The following is a 15084-nucleotide window of genomic DNA, read 5'->3' on the forward strand; positions in this document are numbered from 1 at the left end:
TTCATGGACATGGTGAGGGAGGACTTGCAGGTGGTTGGTGCAGAGGACAGGAAGAGATGGAAACGGATGATCCGCTGTGGCGACCCCTAACGGGAACAGCCGAAAGAAGAAGATGCACAAATTTAAATGTGAATGCTACTTAATGCATACTAACCATGGATCCATTTGCCTCACTAGACAAAGAGCCTGTCCTGTTCAAATGCTGTGTTTGGATAGCAGCAAGTAAAATTCTACTTAGGAGCAGTACTGTGGTGTTTTTCCTTTCATGATTCGCCTCTTTTCCAGCACCAGTGCTTACTTTTAGAGGTGCACATGGCATGATGTGATACAACCATTCACTGGTAACCTCCAGCTACTGGTTCATCACAGTTGGGGCCATTTTGCTTGTTATGTAACAAAGGAAATAAGGCTTTTTTTGCTGTCTGGGAAAAGAGTGAAAGCATCTAGCCACCACTCCTATGCTCTTAAGGACCTTGAAGCTGAAACGTGCAGCTGGTGAGTACGGGGGCCCAGCAAATCGCCCTGGATAAAGCTGTTTTCTGCAAAGTTCATGAATAATGTAACATCCCTGTGAGTGGGAGTGACATTCAGCTGGTGTTCCTTTGAAGCCCTCACACAACGTTAACTGGTTTCATGCATGGAGAAGCCCGTGCCAAACCTGGCAACCACCTTAAATAGACAGGGGCAACCGTAGGTGCAGTGCACGTACCAACACCCCTGCCCCTCATCTTTCACTGCTGGGTCACATAATCGTCTGCTCTGATAAATCATTCATTTGATCTGTTTACGTTTTATTTGGCAGGGACAGAAACAAATGCACACTGACATTTTGACTTAACAGTTATCAGATATGTGGTACCACAGTGGTTCTATCAATAACAGTCTTTAGGTGGTATTTTGGCCCTTATGAGACCAGGGGGAGTGATAGCTGCCATTTTAAGCTTTCTTACATAATGTTACATTTAGACGGATGTAGCATATGCTCTTATCCAGAGCTTACCCTCTTTTACAAACAGTCTATTTACACAGCTGGATATTTGCTGAAGCAATTCAGGTGATGTACGTTGCTCAAAGATACAGATGCTGCACCTCACCTGGGAATCGAACCTACAACCTGGGAGTTACAAGCCCAGTTTCACCCCTTGCTGTTCATTTTTTGGGCCGATGAAAATGGAGTCCTGGGACATCGCTTTGGTACATCAGCTACAGAATCCACCCCACTGTGCCTAAGGATTATATATATTATATATAGATTATATAGGTCTTAGGTGATCTTTATGTGCGGGTGCTTGGCCATGTGAACTCATTGTTTCCGGAGGTAGTCTGGAACTTGGTAGTGAGTGTTCCAACTGAGGACAGATGATTATTACATGCTACGTGCTTCAGCATCCAGTAGCCCAGTTCTGTGAGCTTGTGTGGCCTACCGCTTCGCGGCTGAGCTGTTGCTGCTCCTAGTTGGTTCCACTTTACAATGACAGCACTAAAAATGGTCAGCCAGCTGGGCAGAAATTTGACAAACTGACTTGTTGGAAAGGTGACATCCTATGACAGTGTCACATTGAAAGTCACTGAGCTATTCATTACAACCCATTCTGTTGCCAATGTTTGTCTATGAAGATTGCATGGCTGTATGCTTGATTTTATGAGTCTGTTAGTAATGAGTGTGGCTGAAGTAGCCAGACCCACTAATTTTGACCATGTGTGGTTTATGTCCAGAAGTGGTTCAGCAGATTGGTAACAGCGTGTATAACTCTTACCTGTATCTTAGCTATTAGCAATTTAAGTCTGGAGGAAACACTCAATTTCACATCAGACTCACATTTTTTGACCTAAGTACTACAATTCCACATGTACCAGTCAGGACTTCTCAAGGCGCACAGGAAGTGAGCATTGCCTGGAAACGTGGGCGAGATCCACCATCCACATGGCAGCTGTGTTGGCAAGGCTTCCACTTGATGTTTGCGATTTTCAAATCACAGATTTTTTTTAAATGCCACTGCTTATTCTCTGTGAGTCAATGAAATCCAAATGGTTTTCATTTCATCATCACAATTGTCATCTTTGTCAGCTTACTACAGTGCCACCAGCTGGCACATGAGTGTAATCTCTGTCACCTTTTTTTATTTATTTTAATAGGTTTTTACAGTCCAAAAAACCCTTGTGTTGGTTTTCATTCTCCTGGAGAAACATGCTATCCGGTGGCCAGGCCTGCTGTCGGGATCCTGAAGGACATGTTGTCCTGGTAAGGCTGGTCGCTTGCCAAAGCCGGCTTGAGAACACATAATATGTGTTCTCCAAGCATCATGAAAACCAACAATCTCTATGCCATGTTGAAGGCCACGGTGCAGCAATGGATTGCATCTGGCAGAAGGAAAGAAAAAAGTAAAGGAAAAGGCGGTTGTTTCCGGGGGGAACCACAGTCCTGGCCTCTGCATCTGGACTAGCGAGGAGCACATAATGAATTCCGTACAGCCTCGGTCAAGGGACTGAGGGTGAGAATGAAACAGCAGCATCGTGTTCTACGGCGCATGAAAAAAATCAACAAGGGGATTAGGGAAGAACAGGATAAAACGAATGACACACTGAATTCTGGGTGATGCAGCTCACGGAAATGCCTCCATCCCCGCTTCCACTCTCTTCACACCTACGAATGTAATGTCAGGTGTGTTTTTCCAACATCCTCTCAGCCTCTCTTCTAAATTTGGCAGGTATGGCTGACCTTCCTTTCAGAGCCAGATCCAGGCATTTGAAGTCGAACTGTGGTGGGGGTGGGGGAAGGATCAGATGCCTGATTGAGCTATCAAAGACATTAAAGGTTGTCAGCTCTGAAATGTCATCCCCAGCGTCAAGCGGTTTGGATGCTGTTGGGAAAAACGGGAGGTCGATGTTATTGCAGTGCATTTGTAGGCTGAATCTGATCGGCTTCTTCACTGCAGACGCTTACTCAAAAGAGGCGCTTAAAAAGGTCAAATTAATAAAATGTATGCCGTTCTAAGGTCAGTGGGGTGTCTTCGGATATTTCCTATTTTGTGCGCAGATTGAACAATTGGTCATGCATCTCTACTGTTTAATAGGATTTTACATCACCACACTTATAGCCTTCAGCGAGAGCGTCGCTCACTGTAAATGCCCATGGGTGAGGGATTCAGAATACATTAGAAACACTGGAAAGTGCATTGTGTAAATAAGTGCAATTTTTACTGCCACTGTGGGGGTTCAAAATACACAAATTCCGAAACTCTGGCATCAGTGAAATTTAAATTTGCATCAACCATACCATACCCTGTGCTGTAAAAGCCTTTCCAAGCAGGATTGAAGAGCACAGAGACAGGAAGCCAGAGGATCTCAGGAAACCAAGATGGTGATGTCACAATGATTCAGTGAATGATTGGTTTCCTTCACTCCTGAACAGTTTGTGTATTGTGTCCCAGTTACATGGCAAAAGAAAAGCAACTATGACCTGGTAATGTTTTCTGAAGATATTTTCGAATGAAAGAAGACTTCTTTGTGGTAGTAGGCTTCAGTTCTTGATGACATGCTGAATATTCTCCATTTTTTTTTTTTTTTTGGTAATTGGTGAGACCAGGGGTGTGAAGCTTTTCTATGCATTCACTGTGCAAACTGAGAATGTGTACACATACGACAGTGTGGTTTGCGAAGGGCAATGAAGCTGAGGTGACATCAAATGTGTCATAGTCAGGAAAGCTGTACACCAGTACTTCTGATGGGTCACTCTCATGTGAGGCCACAAGGGCCCAGATCACACTAGTTGCAAACCCATCCTCGACAGCATAAACGATACCGTTCTCTCGAATTGGCTATCAGACAGAGATGGGCCTGGGACTCCATCGATTGCAGTGCTGTTATTGCTGCTGCTGCTGTGTTTGTGCTAGCCTGTGTTCCCATTACTCCGTCATTGCCGGCCATTCATTCCAATTACCAATGCCATGCCATACAGATGGGTCTGAGAGAAAAGAGGCTCAATATGCACCAAGGCTACAGGGAGCTTAAAAGAATGTGACTCTGCCGGCCATCCCAAAGGCTTTCACCACACCAAGCCGCCTCTTTTTTCTCCGTCTCTGTTTCCTCCTCTCTTGCCCGTGTTTCTTTTGCCCGTTCAGGGTAGCTCTGGGAGCCATTGGCTTGACCTGTACAATTAAGTTCTGTCAATGTATTGCTTGGGAGGCTGGGACGTTTGCTCCCCGGGGAGTCATTTAACACAGAGGCTACTACTTCTTGCTCTCCAGCAAATGGCTTTAAAAATGACTTTTCCTTTAAGCCAAAGCCTCCTGCTCTTGTATAAACAGGTGCTGATGATACAGTGGTCATATATAGAGAGAAGGATGCTTCAGTGCCTGGAATCCTAATGGCTGATGACTGCAGACCGCATATACAGTATGTGGGGGTGGATAAAAGTATTACCGCATCGGGGGGGGGGGGGGCAACCCATTTAAAGAGATCAAAGTCATTTTCACGTGTTTGCGATTGAAGAACATATACCCGCTTCTCATGGATACAGCATCCTAAAACACCTTGTAGCAGCCCTGATCCATTATATTCACACACTGCACAACACTGCGTTCATGCGAGAATGTGGTTTGACTCACTGCCCACAGCGGTGATGGCATCTGGTATTGACCGAGAGGGGATTTAAGAACCAGTTGTCTTTATTTTGTGTGAATGTCACAAGCCGTATTCTATTAGTTGGGGATTTATATATAGGGGTGAAGCTGAGGACACGTCTCCATTAGCTTTTGGTTGAGCCCTGGCCATTTTCTTTTTCCGCTTGGTTTTACCAACATTTCTATGTGCAGTGTTTTACTTTTACGGAACTAAGCATAATAAAATAACTATATTGTGCACCATGGATCCCTTTTTGATTAACTTTTATTCTGTTCCGTACAACTTATAATTAGTGGCAGTACTGAAACCATGATTTACCGCATGAAGTTACATAAAACACAGTGCTTTCCTGTGTTTTTATAGATTGTGAAGTTGTGTGGCCCACAGTGCCACCAGGTCTTCTGATTAGGGTATTGCTGCTATCATCTTAAAGGCAACCTTTTTCTGAAGCCCAAGAAGTGACTGAGGGGGTTGCTGAATCACATTAGACTCATGCTTAACTTCTTCCTTTCTGCCCCCTAGTGGTACGGAAGGCACCACCTACAGAACAACTCAAATCTTTAATGTATTAAATCTGACAAACACATTACAATTTCATGCTGTCACATTATCAGATTATCAAGGCAATAAAACAAAAGAACAATGCCTATATGTGATGTTATTGTCATATTGGGACACTAAATAAAAATACCTACCAGAACAAAAATGAAGTCGGTTTTGCCAAACCCACTATTGACAAAGACATGTCATGCATATATACATATGCATACTGTATGACATGTCATCTGTGACACAGGAGTCCTGTCATTACAGGGCATTGTTAATCTATTACTGGGCATAATCCGCTTCCTCTGTCTATGTGTTGAGATTCAAACTCATTCAAATGTTGTAACCCTGATACATGGCATATAGTTCCTCCTAGGACAGGATAGCACTGCATGGTGGGTGCTGAAATACCCAGACATACAAGTAATTAACTCGGGAGCTCAGTTTCTGGTTCTCTGACAATGCATCTGTTGTTGCTAATTTCTTAATGGCAGTCAAACACTGTGCACCTTGGGCAGTTGCTCACAAGGGTCAGACAAGAGCGACTACTTCCTCGTCATACAAAAAGGTTTAATTCCAAAACCCTGGGAATTCACCTTCAGACTGCAATTTGCCATCTAAATTACAGATGCCCCACACGCTTGAGAGAAATTCAACTCCTGCCCAACCCCTTTTTTTAACCAGAAGACTCAGAAGGTCACTGTTAGTAGCGTTGTGCTTACAGATTTAATTTGAATCTAATTTGAATACTTTACGGTACCGTAATGAGCCTATTGCCAAATACTAGTGTTTTGAAACAGGTAGAGTTTTAAAACGTCGGATAAAAGTGGGGATAATCACATTACTTAATTAAATCATCATAATTAAAACAATATGTCCATTTTTGTAAAAATACCGAAATGTTTGCATTTAGTTTGCGTAAATTAGGACATTTATCATAAATAAATGTATTATTGTACTGTGAAGTTATCGTTTATCTCTCTATATAGTGCAGTATAAGAAGTTTGCCTGTCATACTGAACATCCCATCAACTCTTCCTCAGCCTCGTCGGACAGATGTTATGGTATTTTGCCTAGTTAATCCCAGATCCCACCTAAATTATTCGGATATGGCAGTGTGTTCGCAGTTAACGTTATTTCTGTGCGAGGGGTTGTATTGGGGGCGTGCATAAAGGGGCGCCTTTTAGGATTTAAATGTTGGCAGCGCATGGTGTGGGGGAAAATATATCAATCTGCTTAAATGTTTTAGCTGTTGGTTTTCCACCACGTTTGATAGATCCAAATACCCAGACTGTGTTATTTCCACTGTGTCGTGGGGCACTGAAGTACATCCCTTTCCCATTCTCGGATTCGTCCCTCCCTCTCCCCCGCGCCTCGGCAAGCCGCTGAAAACAGCAGTCGAGCAGTAACCTTGCGAGTGGCGTCTGAAAGAGATTCGACCGCACAGTGCTGGGCGAACACTGCGCGGGGCAGGGGTGCGAATGTGTGGGAGTGCTCTTCTTATTGCCGTTCCCTACACAGGCGGGTGCAACCAGGTACCAGACAAGAAGGGAAGAACTGTTAAAATCGCATAGGATACCTCGGAGCAAAAACCGGTGTGTTATCCGAGCACAACGACGGCGGGACAGACTTAGCCTACTGGAGTATCTGTCCGCGTCAACAGTCCGGGGACGTCGGAATTCGACCGGGGAAAAATAGCTGTTTCTGATATCAGTCGTTTGAGGTGATGGACTTGAGGTAGTGGATCCCTTTTTCGTTTTTGTCTCTTCGCGTTGGGAGTTGCCGATGGGCGAGTTGCCTGAGAATGCTCGCTAGTCGCTTTAGGTGAGTAACATCCTTGTCGGCTGGCACCGAATCCGTAAAAGTAACATAAGCAAATTCAAATGGGTAATGAGTATAATATTTTCGCAATACATTAGGATAGTTACTGTGGGACGAACATGATTAAAACGACAAGTTACCTATGCTGCTGTGCGTTGAATATAAAATAATTCTGGAGAAAGATATAGATTTTAAAGAACGGGGTTTTCCCTCGTAGCCTATGCGTAAAGTGCGTTGAATTTTGAAGATAATTCCTACAATTTTAGACCCGGATAATTTGCCCTCGTTTTAAATGGTATACGGTATACAGTCATATGGGTTGTATATTTTGTTTCAATATGCGTTTATTTCGAGAGATTACATCAAGCGTTGTTTGGAATTTTGATGCGACTGAAGAGGACATAAAACTCAATGTACTGCAATGGATCAGGAATCCGTATGCAGTAAATTATACGACGAAGGAATAATCGGCAGCACGCGCAAGAAGGGTTTTTTTTGCGTTTGTGTGGGTCCGCGCGTCCTCTTCAGGTAAAATGCCGAAACGCTAAAACCGCTTTATATATTTCTTAGTACAAACGTATTTTAATATCTGTGAACATATTTTACGACTGTACTATGCTATAGCCTAATTGTTACTGTAGGGAATTGTGATGTCGTAGTGAAATTAAATAACTGCTGTTTTGATTTTCCTCTAACAACTATAGAAATAAAACCAAAGAAAATATGAAATTTTAGGACAGGTTGTCTCTTCTCGAAGTGGCACAACATTACCCTTTGAGTGAATGATGATGGGCGGGCGGCGGTAAAAATGCATGGAGCATCGAAGTGTTATTCGCTATTGTCGGTAGACGTGAAAAGGAAAACGCTCGACGCACAGCCCTTTCGTTTACATTACGGAAGTATACGAGTTTTATTCATGATTTATTCTTAGTCCTTTAGTTGTTTTTTTTTTGCAAGGCAGACTAGGTGGTGCAGTGAAAATTAGTGGATGGTCTCTGCACACGGAATATCAATTGTATACAGTAAGCTTTAGCGGGCTGTGATCTGAGTCCGGACGTTACCGATTTCACCCTATATTTCCAACCTTGAACGGAATTGTGGGGAACGTGTCCAATTTAAACCCCATTCTTAACCTTGAGCGATAATCCATTGGTTAACCAATATTTACTCTGATATTTTTAAGAAAATTATTTAATTTGATTCAACTGCGAACATACCCACCCTCTCCGGTCTGATTGCGACATTAGTATGCATTTTTTTTTTAATTATTAATTTATTTTGTGTTTCTTGCCCACCTTCATGACGTGCAAATCTCTTGAATGTATGTCAAGCAAGATTACCTTTTGCCTACCAGTTTATTCATGACTGCTGGTGCAAAAATTTACATTTAAGCTAGGGTTATCAATGTCTTCATCAAAAGTGCTTTTATGCTTATTATTATTGCACATTTTCAGCCATATATGACTGGCTACAGTACATATTCAGTAGTGTGTGTGTGTGCGTGCGTGCGTGCGTGCGTGCGTGCGCGTGTGGTGGTATGTTTGTGCCCAACAACTGCCTGATTTGGCATATGACACACCTGCCTTTCGAATATGTGAAAAGGTTTTATTTATTTGTGTATTTTCTTGGGAAATATACATGCTTGTTTGTAAAAAGGGAAAGATGTTCAGGGGTGTGGCTTATTGTTTCCTTTGCATTTTTAAAATGTCTCACTGTTCCAGTACTTTATAAAAAAGAAAGTCTGGACGGAGGGAGTTAAACTGGAAGCCCATGGAGCAGGCGCCATTTTATCATCAATTTCCTAACCCCCCCACCCCCCCCCACCAATTACACCGCCTCTACACGAGCCCGCTACAGAAGGCCCACTCCTTCAATAAAAGGTTTGGGTTATAATTCCCTTTCAGCTAAGACACTAACGCTGCTGTCTTGTGTTTCATGTTACCAGCGCTAAGTGGACCTACATTAGCTCCCTGTCCGACAGCTGAGGTTTGCAAAAGCCCTTCAAAAAAAGCTACACTGGCTACCCTTGATAGCTTTACCAGTCAGTTTTATTATGCATTGAACTGCATTGTATTGTAAAGAGTTGGGCTGGCTGGTAGGGGAAGGGTGGGGGGGGGGAGATCTGCTGATGAAAAACTGTGTCTTGAATAGTGATCACTCAATTGGCATCCACAGAGTTACAGTGCCACTATACAGGATTCATGGCTGTTAAAATGAGTTGACTGGGGTTTTTACCAGCATTCAAATTTTGGCTTGATTTCCTGCGTGGAATAAAACTGAAAGCTTCTGCATGGCACGTTAATTCCTTACTCTGAATAATGTGTACATCCAGCATGTAGGAGTCGTTCCCTTCCCTCGCAGTGCTTGCTGACTCGTCTTGCCAACCTAATAACAATTTCAAGGCTTTATAGACATGCGACAGCCACTGAATCCGCCATCTGTACTGGGCTATTTGAGAGGAAGGCCTGCATGTGGTGCTGCCTGAAGGCCGTTTGGGCAGCGTCAGTCGCCATGAATGCCTCAAGCCTGGACCAGACATCGACATCCCACTCAGTGTGCTCTTGTCTCACAGAGACATGCATCCTTGGTGTAATTCTAATGTCTCTTCTTCTGGAGTGTTTGCATGCCATTTGAGCAGTCACAGTCTCTGCTGTCAGTTGGAATTCCACAGTGACACAGTATTGTGTTTCCGTCTGTTTTGTTGTTAGTACAAAATGTGCTCAAGGTTCCATTTACTGAGATACTTTATCATGTCTGAGTGTTTTTTTGTTTTTTTTTAGTGGTGGTGGGGTGGGAGGGTTTGAGTGCTGCAGTTGAACCCTTGAACAAGGCATTTGACCTGAGAGTGTATAAAATGGAAGAAATAAATGAACTAGAAAAAAAGTTTGGAGGACAAACTTTAGCTGGTTTGCCTCAGGCTTTTGGAACTTTTGAAAGCTTAGAATTGCAAGGAGAAAGTACAACAGTGGTATCACATTAAGTTTTAAAGTTAAATACAATTCTAGATGGCAAGTTTGTGAGCACACTTAACACACTAGCTTTGATCGAGCTAGCTAGATTGCACTATGTAAGTTATACAGTAGCTGAAGCCATGATCCTATGTATATTTAGCTTCATGATACAAACTTGACAAACCCCTGGTTTTCACAGAATCACCTGACTTCTTTCTGGTGACCGCTGTGATATCACTTATTGATTGATGCTTACACAACCATTATACAAATACAAATGATAAAAATTACAAAATATAATATAAATCAAATACATAATACATAGAACAAATACCTGAGTTATACAGCTAACAGCCATATAAAACCATACAGCATGCTTTAACAATCATAAAGTAATAGCCCTACAGTATCTATGTACCCACGCAATACATTACTGTTATAGCTGAATTAGGCTATAGTATTCTACCTGTACAGCATCAGAATTATTATTCCTGTATGCTGTATTATTAGTATGCCTTTAGTGTACGTTTACTTATACAGGTATAATATAACATTGTACAGAATGCTGTACAGAATTCAGTCCTAACATCATAGCTCTTTGTTCATTACTTTGAGTAACAAATTTAATCAGTTGTTTTACAATATGTTATATTGCAGTGTTGGCTATATCAGTTTTGATGATCACCACAAAATGAAAACAAATCACAATATAAAACCGATTTAATGACTCCACCCCCCCAACATCCCAAACTACAACCTCCTTAGTCTGTATAATGAAATGAGATTGCCTAAATGAAGAACCACAGATAGATAAAATGGACAAATTCCTAAGAAGCACATCTTGTCAAAGTGCCACTGCATTTTATATTGTGTCACTTTTATCACCTTAAACAGTTCATAAGTGTTTTCACAGTAACACAATTACTGCACTCCAGCACGTTGGATTAGAAATGAAATGGTGAATGTGATGTTAAAGTGCTGTCTGTCAGCTTTAATTTGAGAGTATTTGCATCCAAATTGAGTGGACCACTCAATCGTAGCCCTTTTTATACGTACTCCCACCATTTTTGGGGGACCAACAGTAATGGGACAATTGGCAAGCTCAGTTTTTTCTTGGGCAGCTAGCTATGTGTTGTTGCATCATTAGATTGTATAACAAAAGATCTAGATTTGATTCTAGCTGTGGTATTTGTATTTGTAGTTTGTTGCGGTTTTATTTTACTAAATAAGATCAAGTAAGTGTCAATGCCAATAAAGCAGGCCATCACAGGGTGGAAAATCAAAATAAATCGATCAGAGACATAGCCAAGCATTGGGTGTATCAAAATTAACAGTTTGGCACATTGTTAAGAAGCAAGAACACACTGCTCCTCAATAGCAAACAAACTGGTAGACCATGGAAGACCACTGTAATGGATGACTGAAGAATACTTGAAATTTTGAAGAAAAATTTCAACAGTGGCTTGTTTCAGTTGCAACATGCGAGATGAGAGTTATTTCCTGCTTTTTTTTGAACATTTCACCCAAAAATTGCAGTTGCCATGAATGCATGTAGCATTGAGGGGTGGGGAAATTCTGCTTACGGTCAGATGAGATTTGAATTATAGGCTTACGTTGTAATATAAAGATGTAATTTTAATGATTTATTTTATTTGAACTCTTACACCTCCCCGGTAGACCTAACATAGCCTACACTTTATTGTAACGTTAGCCGTTTTGCTATTTGAAATATTCAAATTAAACCTACCCACTGTCACCTAGAGGCAGTTTATCAGTAATGTCATCTGAGACAAAACGATGACATGAATCAGAGTTGCTCCAAATGTAGCTGTTTTGCGTGCTCCCAGGGTATTTATATGACCTACTCTGTAACTGGCATCACATACAACTTGTATGTTTTCTGAATGGTAGCCTTTTCTACGCACAAAACAATGATGCATTCTTTCACAGCCGTTGTCCTGTTTGGGAATTACACCAAGGACTTTTGGGAGACCAAAAAATAAGTACAAGTATAACTTGAGGTCTGTGCTTGGGCCCAGGAAGTCGACTGAAATTTACAATATCGCTTTTACGGACATATCTGGATCGACGTGTTGCTTATTCCATTGCATTGTCTGACTACCTCAAGAAAGCTATCGATCGCATGAAGCTGTCAATGCTTACAAAAAAGAAGTTTAGAAAAATATGCCTGAAAGTAGACTTTTTCTGAACAAAATCACAGAGAGTGCACTTTCTTTTCTCTTTCCAGACGTAAATGGTTTTAAAATTTTATATATATATATATATATATATATATATATATATATATATATATATATATATACTGCTTTAGGATGCACTTGTTAGATAGAATCAATGATATGTGTATTCCAGGAAATACTTTTGGTGTATTATAATGCAAATGGACCAAATTAGTTTTATACAGTACTTACAATATATGAAAATATATACTTTTAAATAAACCTGATGTACTTAAGTAGCCTATACTTTTAAAAATGTTTATGTACTTACTTTTTGTAAGGGAACACTTGAAGCGTGAAGGCCATGCTCCTGTTAGTGATTTCCCTAAGATTTCACTCAAGAAGGTCACAACGTAATATTTCGCGCAATAGAATTGTATATCGTTCAATCATCGCATTATCTCTGTAGCTATCTAAAGGGTGGGCATGATCATGAAAAATTGTTTCTGCAGCCTACCTTCCTGTCTGCACTATCAGAGGAAACAATGTATTTGCAAGGGGGAAAAATGGTTGTGTGAGAGGTCTGTAGTCATACCAGTTTTATTTGAAATTCGCAAGCGATGCGTTTTTGTGAAATGTGTTTTGACAAGGTATTGCGATCTGTGAGTGAAAATCCTCGCAAATCACTTTTGTGAAATGAGCCCCAGATCAGGAACACTGTCCAGAATGTAGGCATGTCAAAGGCAGGCAGGTATGTCAAATTCTATCATAAAGAGAAGTCTACCCTGGCATAACCTCAAAGGGTTCACTACAGAAGTAAAGTGCGCAGAATCATCTTTTCTGCTTAGATCTGACCAAATGCCAACCAAGGAGTTTTTCAGAGCCAAAAAGTGGACTGGCTAATTGAATCACTCATCTTGAATCCAATTGAATATGTGTTTCACTTGCTGAAGACAAGACTGAAGGCAAAACAACCCCAAAAGCAAACAGGAACTGAATATAGCTGCAGTACAGGCCTGGCACAGCATCACCACGGAAGATACCTAGCATCTGCTGGTGCTGTCTATGGATTGCAGACTTCAGGCAGTCAAAGGATTTGCAACCAAGTACAAAATATGATGACTTATTTTGTTTTTGTCCAATTACTTTTGCTCCCCTGAAATGTGGGGATGGAAAGGGCTGAAATTCCTACATGGATCACCCAATATGGACGCAAATACCCTCAAACAAAAGTTGACAGTCTGCATTCTAACCTCACATGCATTGATTCATTTCAAATAGGATCAATGCATGTGCAGGATCATAGGGGCGACATAGCTCAGGAGGTAAGACCAATTGTCTGGCAGCCGGAGGGTTGCCGGTTCAAACCCCGCTCTGGGCGTGTCGAAGTGTCCTTGAGCAAGACACCTAACCCCTAACCCCTAACCCCTAACCCCTAACTGCTCTGGCGAATGAGAGGCATCAATTGTAAAGCGCTTTGGATAAAAGCGCTATATAAATGCAGTCCATTTACCATTTACCAAATCCAATGTGAGTGCAGAGACAAAACAACAAATTTGTGTCACTGTCCAAATACTTACAGACTGCATTGTGTCACCATGCAATCGTGCACCAGATTGCACATGTGTCAAAAGCATGCACATGACAATCTGTCACAGCTTAAGCCGTCATGCATCATTCTGCTCTCAATCCAAATCAGTTATGCGTTGCAATGTGGACTCACAGAAAAATGGAACGGCTTACCTGCTAATCTTTAAATCAGGTGCATTGCAAGGATTCCATTGAATAGTTATTATTTTCTCTTCAAGCTAAATGCTTACACTTTTGATGGCAATCTATCTGGTGTCAAATAAAATAATAAATACCCCATAAAAATCCATACAACTCTGCTTGCCTATGTACTTGTCTATGGAAAAGTTTTGATTTGGTGCCAGGAAGCTGGTGAGGTCATTTCCCTCTGATGTTGACGTCGGGCATGCATCTGCTGCTCTTACTGTGTCCGGGGATCCCTTCCTGGATTTCTGCTCATTATGTGTTAATTTTATCAATTATATATCCGAGATGCACTGGACAATCGGTTGAAAGTGCAAGTGCATCTGGTTATTTAGTATGGAAACAGGGCCTGCTTGATGTGTCCTGTCTAGTGTCACACTTGTTCAGGAACTGAATACAACAAACAGTATGAATTTTTCATAAATATTAAGTACAGATCCATAACGAAAAAAGATGTTTGCTCATATATTTTGTAACAAGCTCAGGCAGCTCACAAATTTAAGTTTGACTTATATGGACACTTATTGTTTTTGCTACAATGTTTTTTGTTTGTTTGTTTGTGTGTATGTTTGTTTTTTTTAAAGGGGGAGTAGATGGTCCTCCCACCTTATGTCTGTTTTCCTCTTTATTTATACAGGGGGACAGCAGAGATGGTTACAGATAGAGATGGAATCTCAGTACAGAAAGTTGTATTACTATGTATGGATGGATCAAACCCCCAGATGCATCAGGGGGTTATATATGGGTATTTGAGTGTTTATTTCAATACTGTAGTGTATTTCTTGTCACGGGCAGCCCATTAATGCACGGGTAATAAAAACAGATGGTATCACATTGCTCAGCTATTTCTGAAACCAACAAATCAAAGTTCCAGAATAGCAAGGGTGACAATCCAGGCTCAGAAAGTAAAAGTCCTTTGCAGAATTTTGTTTGAATCACCTCAGTTAGCTAATTTGCACAATTCTTCAGCCAGGAGGTCAAACTAATTAGTGAAATCAGCTGGCTGAGTTCATGGGTGGAAGAAAAACGTGGCAGGACTTTTACTTTCTGACCCCTGGACCTTCCACCTCTGCAGAGCAGTGATCTCAGAGGTGAAGGAGACGTAGCACTGTCAGTCACAAGAAAGGCAGATTGGACATCTTCAGTGTGAAAAGTCCAGGCTGGATTGACGGCTTGTCAGCAGATACCCT

General features: G+C 41.4%; 1 protein-coding gene across 4 annotated transcripts in view; it reads left to right on the forward strand.

Annotated features, from left to right (window-relative positions):
• Positions 1–15084, forward strand: part of lingo1a (leucine rich repeat and Ig domain containing 1a) — a 169365-nt gene that overhangs the window by 128709 nt on the left and 25572 nt on the right. Inside the window, exon 1 of one of the 4 annotated variants that reach the window (XM_064312660.1) lies at positions 6497–6993. The exons of 2 other annotated variants lie outside the window; for them this stretch is intronic. The gene's annotated coding sequence lies outside the window, so the exon portion shown is untranslated. Of the gene's footprint in view, positions 1–6496; positions 6994–15084 lie in introns of those variants that run through there. One more of the 4 variants, XM_064312657.1, reaches the window with a different exon arrangement.

The sequence above is a fragment of the Anguilla rostrata genome, chromosome 16 (assembly GCF_018555375.3).
Source record: "Anguilla rostrata isolate EN2019 chromosome 16, ASM1855537v3, whole genome shotgun sequence".
Taxonomy (NCBI): Eukaryota; Metazoa; Chordata; class Actinopteri; order Anguilliformes; family Anguillidae; genus Anguilla; species Anguilla rostrata.